This window comes from Macrobrachium rosenbergii, chromosome 56 (assembly GCF_040412425.1).
Source record: "Macrobrachium rosenbergii isolate ZJJX-2024 chromosome 56, ASM4041242v1, whole genome shotgun sequence".
Lineage (NCBI taxonomy): Eukaryota > Metazoa > Arthropoda > Malacostraca > Decapoda > Palaemonidae > Macrobrachium > Macrobrachium rosenbergii.
The window spans coordinates 39,264,164-39,284,163 of record NC_089796.1 but is presented as its reverse complement, the minus strand read 5'-3'; the positions used below and the strand labels follow the sequence as shown (position 1 = coordinate 39,284,163).

The 20,000-nt window shown below is 42.6% G+C and overlaps 1 protein-coding gene and 1 long non-coding RNA gene across 3 annotated transcripts in view; one reads left to right on the top strand and one right to left on the bottom strand.

Moving 5' to 3' along the window:
- LOC136836489 (mitochondrial 2-oxodicarboxylate carrier-like) overlaps positions 1–20,000 on the bottom strand; it is a 237,119-nt gene that overhangs the window by 58,353 nt on the left and 158,766 nt on the right. The gene's annotated exons all lie outside the window — the stretch shown is intronic.
- LOC136836701 (uncharacterized) lies at positions 493–4,104 on the top strand. The gene is made up of 2 exons (XR_010852446.1): positions 493–734; positions 3,775–4,104. It is a non-coding gene; the product is annotated as an uncharacterized lncRNA (long non-coding RNA).

Genomic DNA, 20,000 nt, shown 5'->3' with positions numbered 1-20,000 from the left:
CCGGACAGTGGTTCTTGTGTGGGACAGTTTTGTCGTATGCTTTTCCGGGAGTTGTTGGTTTTCTTGTTGGTGTGCTGTTTAGTGGTGTGTGTGTTCTGTTTCTTTTTTTTGTATTTCCTTGTTGTGTTTGCGGTTGTTTGCGGTTGTGGTTGTTACGGCGACTTTATCCATCTCCAGCAACCGAAGATCAGGGTGAGTGTTGTTTGTTGTTTTGATTGTGGGTGTGAATTCCCCCACATTAATTTGGCGCCCAACGTGGGCTGTTGTATAATTGCTGTTAGGATTGTTTGTGGTGGGTAGAGTTAGAGTAAGAGGTCAGGATGAGTGAGATAGAGAAACTGAGAGAGGAACTCCGGGTGGCTAGGGAACTCCAGGGTAGGCTGGAGGAGGAGAATGGGAGGCTGAGGAGTGAGAATTTGGAGTTGAGGAGTCAGTTGGAGGAGATGGGGGGAATGCTAAGGAGTGCAAAAGAAGAAATGAAAGGGGAGATGAAAGAGTCAGAAGAGAGAATGGAAGAGAGGATGGATAAAAAGTTGGAGGGAATGATGAAAAGTGTGGAGGAAATGATGAAAGGTATGTTCAAGGGTGTTTTTGGAGAAGGGGCTGTTGGAGGCAGGTCCTCTGGAACGTGTGAAGGGGCAAGAGAGAAAGAAAAGGAGGAAGAAGTGAATGGAAGCGTGAGTGATGAAAGTGATGTGGAAATAGGAAGTAAGAAACGAGAGAATGAAAGGCAGGTTAAGGAAAAGAGGAATGAAAAGCAAGGGGAAGGAACAGAGGAAAGTAAGGATAAGTCAGGGAAGAAAAAGAAAAAAAGGAAGAAGGGAAAGGGAAAGGAAACTGGTAAGAAGGGTAAGGAAGTGGGAAAGGCAGGAAAGAAGGGAGAGGGTGAAGGCAGTAGTGATAGTGAGGTGGATGGAGGTGAGTGGATAAAAGTGGATAAAAAGAGGGGGAAGAAGAGTGTAATGAGTAAGATGAATGTAAGTGCGAAGTGGACTCTTTGTATTTGGAAGAGGGTATGAAAGGACAGAGTGAAAGTAGCGAAAGTGAGAGTGAAAGTGAGAAAGAAGTGAGAAAGGCTATGTATGTGAGGGAGGTACCCAGTGTGAAAGGTATAGTGAGTATGGAAGTAGGGATGTGCATGATTTCTTTAGGGAGTATGAAAGGTTTTGTCAGGATAAGTATGGGGAAAGTAAGAGAGTGTGGGCACGAGAATTAGGAGAATATTTGACTGGGTTTTGCTTGATATGTATATGGTTATTATGAGTGTGGGAGATGTTGAGTATGACAAGGTGAAAGCTAGACTGGTTGAGCAAGCGAGGCGTATGAAAGCGAGTGTTAAGTATAAGAGGAAGAATGAATTTGATGAGGCAAGAATGAAAGCTGGGAAACCTTGTCACTGTATGCTTGTAGGCTGGAGACGTTGGCAAGGAAGAAGTTTGGGGATGATGGGATAGATGAATGTAAGGAGTTAGTACGGAAGTTGTTAGGGACAGTGCCAGATGGAGTTAGAGAATTTGTGAACTTGAAGCGGAAGGAGAAGAAAAGATGGACGAATGAAAGGTTGACTTGGGGAGAAATTTTGGAAGTTGTAGAAGATTATGAGCTTGACAGGGTTATAAAAGAGAGCAGAAGTGTAAGTGTAAGGGCTGGGGTAGATGAGAGAGTGCCAGAGTTTGGAAGCTTTAGGGATGCAGTGTTGAGGGGCCCAATGAGAATGGCCGATAGTGTAATAGATAGGAGTGTAAGAGCAAGTAATGCGGAGGTGCCAGTGAGGATGAATGGTGGGTTTGTAAGGGAACAACGGGTTGGACGGGTTAGGGATAGTAGTGTACAAAGGGGAAGGTCGGTGAGTGGAAGTCGAGCGAAGTGTTTTAGATGTGGAAAGGAAGGACATACAAAGAATGAGTGTAGGTGGGCTTTAGGAGCGTGTTTCGGTGTGGGCAATCGGGACATTTGGTAAGGGAGTGTCACGAAAGATAGGGGTTAAATGCTACAGGTGCGGACAGGTGGGTCATATTGCTAATGGTTGTAGGGGTACCAGTGAATGTAATATGTGGCAACTGTGGTAAGAATGGGCATTATGCGAGAATGTGTTCAGAACCGAGAGCGAAGTGTGTCGAATGTGGAATGGAAGGGCATGTATCAAGTATATGTAGACGAAAGAGGGTGACTGTGACAGCGAATTCGGGAAACTGAGTGTGAAGGGGGTCAAATGGTTGGGTCCTCCAGGATGCAAGCGGTGCGTGTGATGCATGTACGTGAGGGGTTGTTGCATGAGGATCAGCAATTTGTTTTAGTAGAGTATGGTAGGAAACGTAAGAAAGGGAAGAACGTAAGTAAACTGAATGGTCGTAAGTTATGTGATAGGGGTGTGAGTGCCAAAGTGAAAATGAGTGATAAAGCGTGTAATGCAGATGAATGGGATGGTATAAATAGAACGATAGCATATGCGGGTTTGATATAACTGAGTTGACTGAACGTGTAGGGTAAGTGAACGGTTGGAGGTGAGCGAAAGTGTAAGAGCAAGAGAGCGTAGCAGTGATAGACGAGTGATTGAAAGCATGAATGAATCGTTGCAAGAATTGGAAAGGTCAATGAGCGAATGTGATGGGTTAGTTGAAGAATTGGGGGAGGTATCTGGGAACGAGTTAGAGGGTATAGATGAGATTGTGGATGAAATTGAGAGTGGTAATAGTGAAGAAGATAGCGTGAATCTGAGAGAGAATGGAGGAGAAAATGTAAATCTGAATGTTGCTGGAAGAGAGAGCGAGTCTGAGAGAATGATTGCGTGCCCGCGAACGTGTTCTAAAGGACCTGCTAGTGAGCATCCATGGGTGTTGCGTAAGGCCGATTTGAATGCAGTGTGAAAGGTGTTGGTTGGGAAATGCTAAAAGGGGGAGAATTATAGAGGGATGAATAAATTTGTTTGTATTTAGCATTTCCCAACGTTTTGTGTGAGAGAGAGAGAGAGAGAGAGAGAGAGAGAGAGAGAGAGAGAGAGAGAGAGAGAGAGAGAGAGAGAGAGAGAGAGTGTAATTGTCGTTAGTTAGTGCTTCGGTTGTTGGAAGAGGGATGAGGTCGTTAGTTTGTTTACGGCGCTGTCTGTCTGTGGAATATGTGAAGGATTTTTCGGTTTTGGAGTGAGTCTTTAGCCAGAGCTAGTGCCGGACAGTGGTTCTTGTGTGGGACAGTTTTGTCGTATGCTTTTCCGGGAGTTGTTGGTTTTCTTGTTGGTGTGCTGTTTAGTGGTGTGTGTGTTCTGTTTCTTTTTTTTGTATTTCCTTGTTGTGTTTGCGGTTGGTTGTGGTTGTTACGGCGACTTTATCCATCTCCAGCAACCGAAGATCAGGGTGAGTGTTGTTTGTTGTTTTGTTTGTGGGTGTGAATTCCGCCACATTAATTTGGCGCCCAACGTGGGGCTGTTGTATAATTGCTGTTAGGATTGTTTGTGGTGGGTAGAGTTAGAGTTAGAGGTCAGGATGAGTGAGATAGAGAAACTGAGAGAGGAACTCCGGGTGGCTAGGGAACTCCAGGGTAGGCTGGAGGAGGAGAATGGGAGGCTGAGGAGTGAGAATTTGGAGTTGAGGAGTCAGTTGGAGGAGATGGGGGGAATGCTAAGGAGTGCAAAAGAAGAAATGAAAGGGGAGATGAAAGAGTCAGAAGAGAGAATGGAAGAGAGGATGGATAAAAAGTTGGAGGAATGATGAAAAGTGTGGAGGAAATGATGAAAGGTATGTTCAAGGGTGTTTTTGGAGAAGGGGCTGTTGGAGGCAGGTCCTCTGGAACGTGTGAAGGGGCAAGAGAGAAAGAAAAGGAGGAAGAAGTGAATGGAAGCGTGAGTGATGAAAGTGATGTGGAAATAGGAAGTAAGAAACGAGAGAATGAAAGGCAGGTTAAGGAAAAGAGGAATGAAAAGCAAGGGAAGGAACAGAGGGAAAGTAAGGATAAGTCAGGGGAAGAAAAAGGGAAGAAAAAGGGAAGAAGGGAAAGGGAAAGGAAACTGGTAAGAAGGGTAAGGAAGTGGGAAAGGCAGGAAAGAAGGGAGAGGGTGAAGGCAGTAGTGATAGTGAGGTGGATGGAGGTGAGTGGATAAAAGTGGATAAAAAGAGGGGAAGAAGAGTGTAATGAGTAAGATGAATGTAAGTGAAGTGGACTCTTTGTATTCGGAAGAGGGTATGAAAGGACAGAGTGAAAGTAGCGAAAGTGAGAGTGAAAGTGAGAAAGAAGTGAGAAAGGCTATGTATGTGAGGGAGGTACCCAGTGTGAAAGGTATAGTGAGTATGGAAGTAGGGATGTGCATGATTTCTTTAGGGAGTATGAAAGGTTTTGTCAGGATAAGTATGGGGAAAGTAAGAGAGTGTGGGCACGAGAATTAGGAGAATATTTGACTGGGTTTTTGCTTGATATGTATAGGGTTATTATGAGTGTGGGAGATGTTGAGTATGACAAGGTGAAAGCTAGACTAGTTGAGCAAGCGAGGCGTATGAAAGCGAGTGTTAAGTATAAGAGGAAGAATGAATTTGATGAGGCAAGAATGAAAGCTGGGGAAACCTTGTCACTGTATGCTTGTAGGCTGGAGACGTTGGCAAGGAAGAAGTTTGGGGATGATGGGATAGATGAATGTAAGGAGTTAGTACGGAAGTTGTTAGGGACAGTGCCAGATGGAGTTAGAGAATTTGAACTTGAAGCGAAGGAGAAGAAAAGATGGACGAATGAAAGGTTGACTTGGGGAGAAAATTTTGGAAGTTGTAGAAGATTATGAGCTTGACAGGGTTATAAAAGAGTGCAGAAGTGTAAGTGTAAGGGCTGGGGTAGATGAGAGAGTCAGAGTGGAAGCTTTAGGGATGCAGTGTTGAGGGGCCCAATGAGAATGGCGAAGATAGGAGTGTAAGAGCACGTAATGTGGAGGTGTGTGAGGATGAATGGTGGGTTTGTAAGGAACAACGGGTTGGACGGGTTAGGGATAGTAGTGTGAAAGGGGAAGGTCAAGTGTGGAAGTCGAGCGAAGTGTTTTAGATGTGGAAAGGAAGGACATACAAAGAATGAGTGTAGGTGGGCTTTAGGAGCGTGTTTCGATGGGACATTTGGTAAGGGAGTGTAAATAAAGATAGGGGTTAAATGCTGCAGGTGCGGACAGGTGGGTCATATTGCTAATGGTTGTAGGGCTATCCGAGTGAATGTAATGGGCAACTGTGGTAAGAATGGGCATTATGCTGTGTTCAGAACCGAGAGCGAAGTGTGTCGAATGTGGAATGGAAGGGCAAGTATCAAGTGTATGTAGACGAAAGAGGGTGAAGAATTCGGGGAACTGAGTGTGAAGGGGGTTCAAATGGGTGGGTCCTCCAGGATGCAAGTGCGTGTGATGCATGTGCGTGAGGGGTTGTTGCATGAGGATCAGCAATTTGTTTTGATAGAGTATGGTAGGAAACGTAAGAAAGGGAAGAACGTAAGTAAACTGAATGGTCGTAAGTTGTGTGATAGGGGTGTGAGTGCCAAAGTGAAAATGAGTGATAAAGCGTGTAATACGGATGAATGGGATGGTATGAATAGAACGTATAGCATATGCGGGTTTGATATAACTGAGTTGACTGAACGTGTAGGGTAAGTGAACGGTTGGAGGTGAGCGAAAGTGTAAGAGTAAGAGAGCGTAGCAGTGATAGACGAGTGATTGAAAGCATGAATGAATCGTTGCAAGAATTGGAAAGGTCAATGAGCGAATGGGATGGGTTAGTTGAAGAATTGGGGAGGTATCTGGGAACGAGTTAGAGGGTATAGATGAGATTGTGGATGAAACTTGAGAGGGTAATAGTGAAGAAGATAGCGTGAATCTGAGAGAGAATGGAGGAGAAAATGTAAATCTGAATGTTGCTGGAAGAGAGAGCGAGTCTGAGAGAATGATTGCGTGCCAGCGAACGCGTTCTAAAGGACCTGCTAGTGAGCATCCATGGTTTGAATGCATTTGTGAAAAAGGTGTTGGTTGGGAAATGCTAAAAGGGGGAGAATTATAGAGGGATGAATAAATTTGTTTGTATTTAGCATTTCCCAACGTTTTGTGAGAGAGAGAGAGAGAGAGAGAGAGAGAGAGAGAGAGAGAGAGAGAGAGAGAGAGAGAGAGAGAGAGAGAGAAGTAATTGTCGTTAGTGAGTGCTTCCTGTTGTTGGAAGAGGGATGAGGTCGTTAGTTTGTTTATGGCGCTGTCTGTCTGTGGAATATGTGAAGGATTTTTCGGTTTTGGAGTGAGTCTTTAGCCAGAGCTAGTGCCGGACAGTGGTTCTTGTGTGGGACAGTTTTGTCGTATGCTTTTCCGGGAGTTGTTGGTTTTCTTGTTGGTGTGCTGTTTAGTGGTGTGTGTGTTCTGTTTCTTTTTTTTGTATTTCCTTGTTGTGTTTGCGGTTGTGGTTGTTACGGTGACCTTTATCCATCTCCAGCAACCGAAGATCAGGGTGAGTGTTGTTTGTTGTTTTGTTTGTGGGTGTGAATTCCGCCACACTGTATTGAAGAAACAGAGTGCCATACAACCAGTGTTTCCGCACATACGGACCACAGAGCCTTCTGGAGCACTCCCATGTTCTAAGTGTTTCCACTTATAAGGACTAAGGACTAAGAATACCTTCAGGAGCACTCCATTTACTAGCGTATCTGCCCATAAGGACTCAGACTTCCTTCAGTAACGCTTTCCTGTAGTGTGACCTTTGCACGGCACACTCATCCATAGTGCCACCTCATTTAAAGGTGCCACTCACTGAAGTGCCAATAAACTAAGGACACTTCCTCATCGTCACAAAACCTTTTCCTCCGGGAACACCCAGTTAACTCACTCAGCACCCCTTCCCCATCAGCAACATGTCAACCGAGGAGCACCAATATTTTAGGAATATAGGGAAGGAGGATGGTCTTTCCGGCCCGGCCCTTCAAAAGTTTGTAAAGGAATAGATTGCTGAGAAGAGAAAGTATGAAGAAGAGCAAAGACAGCGTGAAAGCGAAGAAGAAGAAAGGAGAAGACAGCATGAACTAGCCCTCAAAGACAGGGAGCTCGAGTTGGAGAGAACCAAGAAGGAAAGCACAGACACTTTAGCAGCACAACAAGCCTCTGGCCCCACTCCATCTGCACTACATACCTCTCTGTCGACAGTCAATAACCTTGTGGGAAAATGGACTGAAGATGAGCCGGAACAATGGCTCGAAGAGATCAAATTCCTCTTCGAGACCTATGACGTCAGCCTGGCTGAGAGGGCCTTACTGCTTACCAAGCACCTGGACGGGAAGGCTAAGGCTGCCCACCAAGCCCTGGAAAGAGATCAACGAGGGGACAAGGCTGCCGTCCGTGAGGCCATCGCTAAGGCGTATGAAATAACCCCTGAGAGGTGGAGACAACGATTCCGAGGTATGGCTAAGAACATCAGCTGGTCCTGGACAGAATGGGCCTGTCACAAGACCCAAGCTGGGACCCGCTGGTTCAAGTCTATGTGGTGCGACACCTTTGAGGATTTTTTCAACTGGACCAAACTGGAGGACCTCTTCCAGTGTGTGCCTGGGCCTCTGGCTGTGTATCTTAGTGATAAGCAGCCAGCCACTTTCAAGGAAGCCTGCCGTTTAGCTGATGCCTGGGAGACATACAATCCCTCCCACAGCACCTTGTTGTGCAAAATAGTGCCACCCGGACACCTCTCGGGCCTCAATCGCTCATGGAACGGCCCGCCTAACAAACCTCCGTGCCCCATCTGTAAAAAGTATGGCCATGCCGAAGCAGATTGCCGCTATAAAGATAGCAATCAGCAGGGCAACAACCCTCGGCAGCCTACCAACAACCGTCAGTCTTCCTCTCCGCCTAATTCCACCCCATCTTCCCAGCACACCGTCACTGCCGGGAGATCAACCTATCACAGAGGCCCCTACCGAGACTGTGGAGCTTCAGACATTCTTCTTCAAGGTATCCTGCATGCCCAAAACATGTAGTCGCGCCCAGGCACGTCAACATGATCAGTGCCACCGCCTCCTTAGCTGAGCCTCCGAGAGAACTCACCCTGAGAGGGTCTGGACACAGTCTGTCTCAGTGGCTTCTCTGGATGGTTCCAGCCCACCAGTGCACCTGCAAACTACTGCCGACACTGGCTCAGATATTAGCTTGATCGATCGGGCCCAAGTGCCAGCCAGTGCCAAGGTAGAGGAGCACACCAAGTGGACCGTGACCTGGGTGGACGAACAGTCCCTGACCGTCCCACAGTTGAGCTCAGGGTGATCACCCCTTGGAGAGACCAAATTCACCGTCTTGGCGTTGTCAAGCGAATTCGGCACGGAGTGGAGTTCCTGCTTGGACGAGACATCCTCTGGGGATGTCCTACCCCCACACCACTCTGTTGCCTGACTGCTTCCGCCAGCACATCCGCAGCAACCTCTTCGGAGCGGGACACAGCCTTTGTGACAGCTGTGCCACTGTCAGCCGAACCTTCCATTCGCATAAGAGCAACAGTGCATAGTACCCCAAATCCACATTCCAGGCCTAGTCCACATATCTCGCGGCCGGACAGTCACCAAAGAATTACTCCCTCATCACAAAGGGATCTCGCAAACTACCACTGCCGGACCTGCAACGTAAGAGAGCACTCCGAGAGATGGTCAAAGTGCCCCAGTAGGCTAGCCACAGTGGCCAACTCACCCGAGCCGAGAGGCCCAGCCCTCTCATCAAGACAGGAATCGCTGTCCCAAACCACGCCCAGGGCACCGAGGGGACTTGATCCCACGGGTTCCCCTTCAGCTTTGTCTGACACCAATTCGCTGCCAGTGCCACTTGCGAGCACTGGTCAGTGCCAAGCTCCGCCTATCTTGGCTGGAAGCTCCCCGCCAAGCATACTTCCCGTGACTGGCCCTGAGTTAGTGCCAGTGCCAGATCCAGAACATGACCCAGATCCTCCTACGGGAGATCCACCAAACCTCACAACCATGATCATTGTGCAGTGCGAACCTCCGACCCCTGACATTTCTTCTTCCCACACTCTTCCACCTGCTGAGGACGACCCTCTGGCAGACCTGGACATCACCTCTTTTCTGGTCAACCAGGAACTGTCCGGCCAGGACGCAGACACTGATTCTCTTCCCACGACAGTTGTTGCAGCAGCCAAAGTAGGAGACCAGCCTGTAGCCCCTGAGGCTGCCCCTGATCCTGCTCCTGATGGCACTCCTGGCAGTTCTCCAGAGTCAGTATCCTCATCGCCCCCTAGGAATGGCCTAGCCAGACCCTGGAGGCCCCCGAAGAAGAAGAAGGGGCGGAAGAAATCCACTTAGCGAGTCAGAGCCATAAGCCCTCTTGGAACTGGTGCCCCGTTGGCACAGTGCCACTTCCATCTCAGAGCGATCCTGGCACCTGCCCAGAGAAAGTAGCCTGTGTGACCTCTGATCCTGTAGCACTAACCATTAACCACATAGGCCTTTGTACTACTAACCCTTTTCCAACTAATCAAACTGATACATTACTTAACCCTTAAACACCGAGCCTCAATTTACAAAAGTGTCTGCCGTATGCTGGCGGCGTTCGGGAGTTAGCGCCGAAGCGGAAAAACAGTTTTTTTCAAAAAATCACAGCACACTTAGTTTTTAAGATTAAGAGTTCATTTTTGGCTCCTTTTTTTGTCATTGCCTGAAGAGTAGTATGCAACCATCAGAAATGAAAAAAATATCATTATCATATATAAATATTGAAATATATGAGTGCAAAAAAAAAATTTCATATATAATTGTATACAAATCACGCTGTGAGCAAAACGGTTAAAGCTAATGAGTTATTTTTTTTCTTTGTATTGTACACTAAATTGCGATGATTTTGGTATATAACAAATTGTAAAACGATCAAAGCAACAAAAAAATTTTTTTCAAAAATTCACCATAAATTGAAATATTGTGCTAGAGACTTCGCGTTTGTTGCAAAATGAAGGTAATTGATTGAATATTACTAGACTGTAAGTGTTTTAGCTTACAATTGCAGTTTTTGACCATTTCGGTCGAGTTAAAGTTTCCACCATTTCGGTCGAGTTAAAGCTGACAGAAGGTCGAATTTTTTCTATTTATCGAGACTTATATGAAAATATTTCAAAACTGATAAAAGCTACAACCATGAGTTATTTTTTGTTGTATTCTACATGAAATTGCGCACATTTTCATATATAAAACTTTATGTAACGACTAATATAAAACGGTGCAAACACGCACATTTTCATATATAAAACTTTATGTAACGACTAATATAAAACTGTGCAAACATTACGACAAAGTGACGAAAGAATTTCTGAGATGTTCGGCAGAGTTACCGCGTGGACGTAAGGAAAAGTTTTTTTCAAAAATTCACCATAAATCGAAATATTGTGCTAGAGACTTCCAATTTGTTGCAAAATGAAGGTAAATGATTGAATATTACTAGAATGTAAGAGTTTTAGCTTACAATTGCGTTTTTCGACCATTTCGGTCGAGTCAAAGTTGACCAAAGGTTGAAATTTTGGCACTTATCGTGATTTATATGAAAATATTTCAAAACTGATAAAAGCTACAACCATGGGTTATTTTTTGTTGTATTCTACATGAAATTGCACACATTTTCATATACAAAACTTTATGTAACGACTAATATAAAACGGTGCAAACATTACGACAAAGTGACGAAAGAATTTTGGAGTGTTCGGCCGAGTTACCGCACGCGGACGTAAGGAAAATTTTTTTTTCAAAAATTCACCATAAATCGAAATATTGTGCTAGAAACTTCCAATTTGTTGCAAAATGAAGATAAATTATTGAATGTTCCTAGAGTGTAAGAGTTTTAGCTTACAATTGCGTTTTTCGACCATTTCGGTCGAGTCAAAGTTGACCGAAGGTTGAAATTTTGGCACATCGTGATTTATATGAAAATATTTCAAAACTGATAAAAGCTACAACCATGGGTTGTTTTTTGTTGTATTTTACATGAAATTGCGCACATTTTCGTATATAAAACTTTATGTAACAGCTAATATAAAACGGTGCAAAAATTACGACAAAATTATGAAAGAATTTCTGAAATTTTCGCAGAGTTACCATTGTTTGGATGTAAGGAAAAGTTTTTCAAAAATTCACCATAAATCGAAATATTGTGCTAGAGACTTCCAATTTGTTGCAAAATGAAGGTACATGATTGAATATTACTATAATGTAAGATTTTTAGGTTACAATTGCATTTTTCGACCATTTCGGTCGAGTCAAAGTTGACCAAAGGTTGAAATTTTTTGTAGTCGACGTACAGTACGTCCACTCGTCACCCGACAGACAATTTTAGTCGACTTACGATACGTCCAGTCGGCGTTTAAGGGTTAATCATTCATTGTGAAATACCCTTCAGGTATTTATGCGTCCATGTGTTGCGTGTTAATCGTAAAGCGTAGTGCCGATCCTAATTCAGTGCGTGCCATTTGTTAGTGCCTGCTCGTTCAGTGCCAGAGTCGTGGGGATAGTAGGTTAGGTTAGGTGTTTACCGTGTGCATTTGTCTAGGCGTAGATTTCTCCTGTCATCATAGCCAGTTAGAAGCTGTATCTATACCCTTAGGTAGGTCAGGCCTGTAAATTAGCCAATTCAGAACCCCTCTTAGCAGTTAGGTAGGTTCCTTTAGATGTTGCAGTGCCACAATCCACCTTATGTAGGGTCACGGGCTGTCATTCGGGAGGAATTAGCTTAGACCCTCACACCCGAAAGGGTGTGAAGGCCTTTCCAAAGGGGGGACCTATCAAGGATATCCCTCCCTCATGTAGACCCCAGCGGATATTTAATTTTGAAATACAGTTTGTTGTTCCTTTGACTGTGGGGTCGAAGGAATTGGCGGGCGACGACAGAAAAAAACACAGAGTTTGAACCAGATCGAAGCTGTTAGCGACAGTAGGTAGTGAATAGGCCTCCCTCCCCCCTATATCATTCGATCAGGGGAACAATGGAACCCCCCTTCTCACCCCCATCGTGTGATTTGGGAGTAGTTAGTGTTTGGGAAGGTTAAGGGGCTTATTAGGGCTAGTGGCCAGGTAGGACCTTAATCTTTAAGTACTTAACATCTAAGGACACTTTCCTCTGTTTTCGTTGCTGGTTGCCTGACTTGTTTGCAGGAAATGTCGACCCAAGATGAGGGCCTGGCAAGATGAGAAAGAGGTCAGAAGCTTTCTCATTGGCCTGAGTGCACGCCCAGCTGTTTCAGAAAGATGAACGGCCGATCGATTGTAGGCGCCCACAGTTTATTAGTCCAGGTTCATACATTGCAAATAGTCAGTAAGCCAGCCCTTTCCCTTCTCCAGCCCCTAAATTTCCCATCCCCTTCCTCCACAAAGCAATTTTCCTTTGTTAAGAGTCCTGCTGTCCTCCCGTATCTCGCCCCATAATTTCTGAAAAGATCCAGATAAATATCCAGTTATCCCTTCCCCAGTGCAACTTAAGGGCAAATTAGGGTAATACAAGTGTTGGTTTTTGCTTTATTTAAACGTGCAGTGCATTAATAAAAGACTGTGATTATGTGATTCCTTATCATTATCTGCTGGGCTTATTTAAACGTGCATTTTCTCTCAGTGTCTGCAGCCGTTCTAATCCAGAACCTCTCTTATAGGGGAGATATCATCTGCTCCATTGCAAACTGTGTCCGATAAGCCTGACTGCCATTCAAATTCTGAACCATTCCTGGTCGCAGTCCAATTACTGAAGTCCATTGTGGCCCGCCGAATTTTATATGAATTATTTTCCCCATCCTGGAGTTCCATCCTTCGCAGCATAATTAACTGAGACAATTTAATGTAATCTTGGCCTAACCAAATTATTATTATAACAGGATAATTGTACTGTACATTGGCCCCTTCTTAATTAGCTTGCTTGCTTGCCAATTACTGCATTATTGCTCACTGTATATAACTAATGAGCCTGCCCATTGGTTACCATTTTGCATTCTGTTTTGTCTCCTTGCTTAATTGCTTAATCTCTGTAAATAAACCCCTTTAAATTGTAAAAGAAGTCTAATTCCAAATGGCGACCTTAATCATTTAAGTGTACATCCAGGGAAATCTAAGGTAAGTTTTCAAATAACTTTTCCTTTGTTCATAATCTGGGCTCACTTGGTTCTTTGGCAGTACCGAATTAAAAATTGTTTCAATTCTCTCCCCAACAAAGCCACCAGTTTATGACTATATATATATATATATATATATATATATATATATATATATATATATATATATATATATATATATATACACACACACAGTCGACCCTCGTTAAGACGGACTAATAGGGGCCAGAGTGTCCATCTTAGCCAATAGTTCTGTAACCAGCAATACTCAAAATATATATATATATATATATATATATATATATATATATATATATATATATATATATACATATATATATATATATATATATATATATATATATACATACTGCACTTTAAATATTTATTATTATACTGTACTTTATTTTTATTAAGATTATGAATAATAAACTAATGTAGAAACATTTGAATTAAACCTCATAGTAAAAGATGAAAAATGAAGAGTAAAACATAATAAAAATGATAGAATCCAACTGCAAATGTAGATGCCTAATTCAGACTCTTGATATCAGTTGCTGTTTGGCTTGACACTAATAAGATCTATCGATATCAGTTAGTGTTTGACTCCACACTTATAACATCGAAAGGTCGTTAATTCAGTAACTAAAGGAGGCTCTAGAACCTGTAAATTGGTACTTATTATTGTATAACTGTAGTATCAGCACACTTTTGAAAGCGTTCTCTTTATCACAACACAAAGTAATTCTCTCTCTCTCTCTCTCTCTATGCTCTACCTCACTCATCCCCGGGAGGAGTAGATCCCAGAGGGAAGAAACCACCCTCCACCCATCCGGAGATGGGCAGAGGAGTCCCGCTCACGGTAAAGACAGCGCTACCAGCCGTATGAGTAACATCGAGAAAGTGGGAGGGAGTTAGGCTGGGGTGGCGGGGTGATGTGGGCATGGACGAGTGATATTCTTAAAAATACGTCGACTATACGAGGTACTACTATATCTTTAATTAATGAAATATAAAAGATGATAAAAATGATGATAGAATTAAGCTCCATAATGGTAACTAGCAATTTCTCTCTCTCTCTCTCTCTCTCTCTCTCTCTCTCTCTCTCTCTCTCTCTCTCTCTCTCATTTGACATGTAAACACGTACTGTGTGCAAATTAAATCAGTTACAAATTAAAAGCATTTTAGTATAAAAGCATTTTAGTTGAGTATGTACAGTATAAATACAGGAATGTATAATAATATAAATTAAAGTTTTTTATTTACTTTTGGTAGATGACGGATGAGCTTGAGGTGACGGGGGGAGGGTAGAGATCATACGTAACTTATTCTGAGTTGGTAGAGCTGTAATGCTCCACAGACTGCGAAGAGGCTGATTTTTGAAACACACTTATAGAGGGCTGAGGGTTGTTGACATCATCATTGTCACGGCAAATTGGCGTGAAGAACGAATCGATTTTTAGCTGTTTTTGAGGCTGGTGTTGTTTTCGGATGATTATTTCCCTGACGGCTCTAAAATGTTGATAATATTGTTGGGTCTCACTTTCTGTAGACAAATCAATGTAGTTGATGAGATTATCAAGTGATTCACGTACAACAGAGAGCTTGGGTTTCATGGGTAATGTTTCGTCACCATCATCATCATCACTATCATCTCTGCTGTCACCAGCAATTACGTCATCAGCTATCTGTTCTTCTGATATCCAGGGTCACCCTCTGTGTCTTCTAATCAGGTCTGTACATCATCTTCAGTCACATCTGTTTGGCCCGACCTGTGAAGAATACAAAGAAAGTCCTTGGCCTCAAACCCTTCAAAATCGCATTCTATCTCATGATCATACAGAAGTTTTTTCCAAGCGTTGGCTAGGTGTTTGTTTTCATGGTTTTCCATGCAGCTGCAACATTGAATATAGCTGATTTGAGGTTGTAATTTTTTATGTTAGCGGCTGTTCTCTCCCCTCATGTGTTGTGAGTAAGATCATCATCCTCTTCCAGGACCACAAGCACCTTATCTAAATATCTGCGTTGATATAACCTCTTGCTAGATATAATTACCCCCTGATCCATGGGTTGTATCAGGAAGGTAACAGATGAGCAATGCCTTCACCTCGTCAGCTGGCAGTTTGAGAACATCTTCCTGGTGTTTACGTACTGCTGGTATGAAATGGGTGATGAACCAGTCACTGAAGATTGCCATGGTGAACCATGCCTTCTTGGAGCTGTAGTAATGCACTGGGAGAAGTTCATGTAGTCTTTCAAAACTAGTGGGCGAGCGGACTTGCCCACCACCACACGCTTCAAACAGTGCAAACCATCTGCATTTAGACAGCACAACCCCGAGAAACATTCTTTGCTTATTTTACGGCCAGGTGTTGAGCTCTCATCTTTAAAAGCCTGAGTATTCCTTGGTAGCGACCGCCAAAACAATCCTGTCTCGTCTGCATTGTAAATTTGGGAATTTAGCAGTTCACTCTTAATCAACTCATTAAGCTTCTGCCTATTGTAACCTTATTGCCTAACCCGTGGCGATTTCTAAATCGCCATAACCACCCATCACTACCCACAAAGTTATCAATTTCTATATGTTTTGCTAACTTGTTCGCAGCACTTTGAATTTACACATCACGGACATTGTTACCACATGATTTTTGTTGCATAAGCCACTTTGTCACAGCTTCCTCAATACTTGTATCCTTTACAACTCGCATACGCTTCCTTCCACCAACAGATGATGCTTTAGAACTAGCATCCACATTATATTTCAGAGAAAAAGCTACGAGTTTATCTTTTGCATTGCGTATGTCCGAAACAGTTTGTTTTTTCACTCGATACTCCATCCACATTTTCGAAACTGATGCACCAGCCTCTAGCTTTTTAATCATTTCAAGTTTCTGGTTCACAGATAATGTCACCTTCTTTCTCTGAGGAGTAGTACTATCAGTACCCCTTGACGACATGATGAAAAACTTAGTCTGAATACAGCACAGATAGAAATATCCGCAAAAAAAAAAAAAAAAAACACAGTGGTGTAGCCTAGGTAAAGAGTTTTACTCTTGATTTTGGTGGTAGCCGATGCGTGCTCCCTCTACCATTTTTCTTCCCTAACTGCGAGGAGGAACAGTAACTGTCTTAAATCATGGACAAACGTTATATATTTTAAATCGGCTGACCCTCTTCGGTGTCAGTCTTATCTGATAACAATTAGGGTCTGTGGTGCATCACACTATTGTGATCGGAAATAATGAGTAAAAAGCCACAATAATGTAAATGATAGACTGTATTTTTCCAAAAACAAAAAAAGGATAAAACTGGGGCCATTCGACCATTCACACAACGGTCATCTTCAGCCAACTGAATAAAAATACTTGTTTATCTTGAAAAGACAAATTGAAAAGACTGTCACAAAAATTCTTTTCAATTAGCCTTCTTAAGATAAACAAGTATTCTTATTCAGTTGGCTGTAGAAGACCGTTGTGCAAACAGTCGAATGCTACTCGGTTTTATCCTTGTTTGTATTTTGGAAAAATACAGCCTATCATTTACATTTTTGTGGTTTTTTACTCAACAATTAGGGTGTTGTGCACTGTCAATTTACCTTTATAATCAAACATGAATAATTTTGTAAGGAGGGCCATTACAGAGAACGAAAAGGAATAATAAATATTTATAGAAATGAAACTTCTTAGGCCTTATTTTTTACTTTGAATCGTGCCCGTCTTATCCAATGTTCAGCTTAATGAGGGTCGTCTGTATGTGTGTGTGTATGTGTATATATATATATATATATATATAATATATATATATATATATATATATATATATATATATATATATATATATATATATATATATATATATGAATGTCTTTTCCTGTAATACTACAGTGTAATATGAATATAAGAAGGCCCATAAAAACACTATTTAAACGTTGAAACCATATATTTCAGGCACTTGCTTCTGTGCCCTGTTCACTGGTAGAATATGGACAGATGAAATTTTTACAAGGGTATCATATATATACAAAACATAAAGGTGTGGCGTTAAGTCTCCGATGGTATGAAGTGACCGTTTCTAAGAAGGAGGAGAAGGACCAATTCCTAGTGGTTTTTGGCCTCATTAGCTCCCGTTTGGCGACGGATCTGGAGGTCGCCTTTCTTGGGCCATCTTCTTCAGTAGCGGTCTTAGGATTAGGGCGTCGATGACGTCAGATTTCCAATGTGCTCCTGACAGGTTCATATTGTTGGTTTGATTGACGATAGCAGATTCCAGCATCTTTCTTTTGTACGGACAGCTACTTTTGAAAACCAACTCCGCCCCACTCCAGTTTATGACATGTCCTGTATTTCTGATATGTAGGAAAATCCCGAACTCTCCGTCTGTAACGTACTGATCTTTTGTGCTCTGTTATTCTTTGGAGAGAGTGATCTACCTGTCTCGCCTACGTAAATGTCATTACAATTGCTACACGGTATCTTGTAAACTCCGGCTTCTTCCCTTTGTTATTTAAGTATACGTTAATGAGCAAACTCCCGATGGATTTGGGATAATGGAAAATGAAGGGATTGTCAGACCTGAGTTGTTCGGTGGCTTTTTGGATGTTTTTTTCGTAACGGAAGCTTTATTTTGTTGTTGAAATCTATTTGTCTGTTGTGAGTGGGACCTCTATAGTATATTTTATTCGCTTTGTTAATAGCCCTCTCGATAATGTGTGGTGGATAGAAGGTCGCCATAGTAATGAGTCAATGGTTACGTTACAATGAATTTATTTACACATGATGCAATCAAATGAGGCTGGAACTGAGGATTCAGCAGGCAATCAAACTTAATGAAAATGAACATTACGGTGACATGAATGGCACGTCTCAAATTGGAAAGCGTGATAAGGCTTGTAATAATTTCCATAATTAGCTTTGTGTGCAACTGGAGAAATGCTATCCACCCTTACTTGGTTTCAGAGATGGCAGTATTCTTTAAGGATCTGATTCACAGGTGGGGGTTTGACTGAGCAGAGCGTGATTGAACTCATGGAAAAGAAGCCAGGGTTAGCGATCTAGCACAAATAATTTCTCTCACATGAACCTATGCATTATAGAGTTACTTAAATTAATTGGCCCTTAATTTACACTATGGAGGGAATATCTGAGTACTGATCACTGAATTGAATTAGATTGGTTTCAAAGCAAGTCATGGGGCAATTCAAGGGCTGCTTGGTGCGTAGGTTGGCTTAACAAAGGGGCTGCATGCCCAGTTGGCACAGTGCCGCTTCCATCTCAAGAGTGATCCTGGCACCTGCCCAAAGGAGGTATCCTGCATGATCTCTGCCCCAGTAAAATTAACTCCTAACATCTTAGGCATTTGTATCATACTAACCCTTTTCCAACTAACCTCGTTCAAAACCATTCCAGACTCAAGCTGATACCTTCCTTAATTGTATAATGTGATTAACCCTTAGGTTACTCATGTTTAAATTTGTTGCATGTATTAATCATAAAGCATTGCATAACTCATAATTCATTGCGGGCCATTAGTCAGTACCAACTCGTTCAGTGCCAGAGTCTTAGGATAGTAGGTTAGGTTAAATATTTACTATGTGCATTTGCCTAGGAGTAGAGTTCTCCTGTTGTTAGAGACAGTTAGTAGAAGTGTCTATACCCTTAGATAGGTTAGACCTGTTGTAGTAAGTTAGCTAACCCAGTACCCCTCTTAGCAATGAGGTAGGTCCATTTAGCTATTGCAGTGCAGAAGCACAATTCATGTAGGGACGGTAGCTAACTAGTCGGGATGAATAGCTATTCAGCCAAGACCTTCATGCCCGAAAGGGTATGAATGCCTTTTCAAAGGGGGGACCTTTCACGTATTTCCATTCCTCCCTCCTAGCCAGCCAAAATAATTTGAATTTCTAATTAAAAGCTAATTATGGAAATTATTACAAGCCTTATCACGCTTTCCAATTTGAGACGTGCCATTCATGTCACCGTAATGTTCATTTTCATTAAGTTTGATTGCCTGCTGGATCCTCAGTTCCAGCCTCATTTGATTGTGTCATGTGTAAATAAATTCATTGTAACGTAACCACTGACTCATTACCATGGCGACCTTCTATTCTTTTATCAGATTGGAACAATAAGGTAAGTTCTTCACTTGCACCTTTATTTTGTTTACAGCTTGGTGTTCTCTTTTGGCCTTTCTGGCAGTAAACACTCAGAAAAACCCCCATGCATGCTTCCAGAGAAACACAATCTGTAAAAATATATATACAGTCTTGGTGGGTTGGGTGGGCGGCGCCTACGTATTTTTCCGAATATGCGAACCTCCCTCTGAAGATGATGTACTGGAAGAATGAGTAGGCACTGTCAGGCTACATCTGGCAACCCACTCCTCTCTCCCTGAGAGGGGTAGAAGTTCCCAATAGCTGCCATTCAATTATAATGGATTATTTACCAAATTTTTTCGTCCACGTTGACTCGTGAGTTTGCTGTTATTTAGGCCCTATTTAGTGCTTTTTTTTCTTATAATGAGCTGCAACAAGCTCTTGTCAAGTGAGAAAATAAGTCAGATAATCGCTCTGAATAAAATGAAAACTGCAACTAAGGATATTGCTAATGTTGTGGGCATTAGTGAGCCAACTTTGAACTTTTATACCCACTGCTGCATAGTTTGCTCACTAAACGCCCACAACATCAGCAATATCATCAGTTACAGTTTCCACCTTATGCAGAGCGATTACCTGACTTATTTTCTCACTTGACAAGAACTTATTGTGGCCCATTATAAGAAAAAAAAAGCATTAATAGGGCTAAATAACAGCAGATTCACGAGTCCATGGGGGACGAAAAAATTTGGTAAATAATCCACTATAATTGACCAGCAGCTACTGGGAACTTCTACCCCTCTCAGGGAGAGAGGATTGGGTTTCCAGATGGCGCCTGACAGTACCTACTCATT